The sequence below is a fragment of the Octopus bimaculoides genome, chromosome 10 (assembly GCF_001194135.2).
Source record: "Octopus bimaculoides isolate UCB-OBI-ISO-001 chromosome 10, ASM119413v2, whole genome shotgun sequence".
Taxonomy (NCBI): domain Eukaryota; kingdom Metazoa; phylum Mollusca; class Cephalopoda; order Octopoda; family Octopodidae; genus Octopus; species Octopus bimaculoides.
Window position 1 is genome coordinate 90601372 of NC_068990.1, and position 1918 is coordinate 90603289.

A 1918-nucleotide genomic window follows, 5' to 3' on the forward strand; every position below is an offset into this window, starting at 1 on the left:
TATATATATATATATATATATATATATATATATATATCAAAATGAATGTGTGTGCGTGTATGTACGAGGCACGAGGTTTTACGGGTCTTTAGCACCAAACATTGCTTGACGGAGAGGAGTGAGAAATAAATAACGAAGCAGAGCTAACTCATAAAAACGACTTTAAACGTTATTTCCCATACATTAGACTTGATTCTATGTAAGTGTTGGTAAAACGTCCGTGTGGGTGCTGCGTCACGTATAGTTTAATTGCACAATGCGAATACATCTAAATATATTCTCTTATATAAATGTATACAACCTGAATCACCGGACCGCACATTTACGAACATATGTGCATGTGTATACCGATCATTTAATGCGGAATTACAAAGCATTTAAACGCTTATTGGTCTATGCATTCATAAAATGGCGTATATGTGTGTTATACGAATACAGCTTTGAATTCAGGCAAGAATGCCTTAAATCGTTGGGCGGTTACTAAATTAAAGGATATATATTATTACTATGTGCATCATTATTAATGATATTATGCATCTGATATATATATATATATATATTCTGGCTGAATAGTTGGTGAGATCAGACTGTTGTTTATTTAAGCAAGGAGAGAAGGTCTTTTCACTAATGTTCAAAACGTCCACTGTAGGAGTTATTATATTTAATGTCACTGTATTTTCCAGATGATTTCACTTAAGTAATTGCCGAAATATGTTATTAAAAGACAAGCAAATAAATATGCCTCATCACACTAAACACGTACGTTATTGCCGTTGTGTTACGGTTACATTCTAATAAAAACAATATATATCTATATATACATATATATATATATATATATGTTTGTGTGTGTGTGTGTGTGCACATACTTCAATTTCTATACAGCAAACCCACAACATATATAATATTATCAATTGAAGCAGCGGTAAATACAACAACAACAATAACAAGAGAATCATTTATAACGCCAGTAACGATTTCACACAGTTCTTGTGATAAATTATACATATAATATGATATGGAAAATTATCGCGTTTGATAAATAACTTATTATGAATGCTCGATGGTTGGGGATTAAGATAAAAGAGACATCTGGTCTGGGACAAATATGCTATATAACAATATTATGTGACTGATTTATATACACGAGGGGTGTATGAAAAGTTTTCAGCCTTGATGTCTTGCACCTTCATCAGAAGCCTTGTACCATGTTTTGCTCTTTTGAGGCCCAAGACTTTCCATACATCCCTCGTATATATATGTGTGTGTGTGTGTGTGTGTGTGTCTGTATGTGTGTGTGTAGAGAGAGAGAGAGAGAGGGGGAGGGAGAAGGAGAGACAGACAGATAAATAGAAGATGGATGAGTAGATAGATAGGTAGATGTATGTGTATCTTCTCAGTAATTTAGTTAAAATATATATAAATACATGTATACGTGTATTTTTTGTATATACTGAGAGAGGGAGACAGACAGACAGGCAGACAGGCAGACAGGCAGACAGGCAGACAGAGACAAAGGCAGAAAGAAAGCTGCTAATTCTGCTACTACTGCTTCAAATATTGGTGCATTCTTTATCTTCACAAGTTGGTATTTTTAAGAATTTCATATTTTAATGTAAGATGTTTGTTAGTGTTTGGATCTATGTGTGTACGTATGTGCATGTATGTATGCATGCATGTATGTATGCATAGATGCATGCATGTATGTAGGTATGTATGTATGTGCATTTGTATGTATGCATGACAATATGTGATAGACTGATAAAATTGAAAGTCAATCTCAGTTAATAACAAGAGTATTTCTCTGTATAAAGAACTTTCCAAACACTACTGTTAATCGGTTTTCAGCAGGTCATGTCATTATATACATTCATACACATGCATATATATACGTGTATATATATATATATATATATAT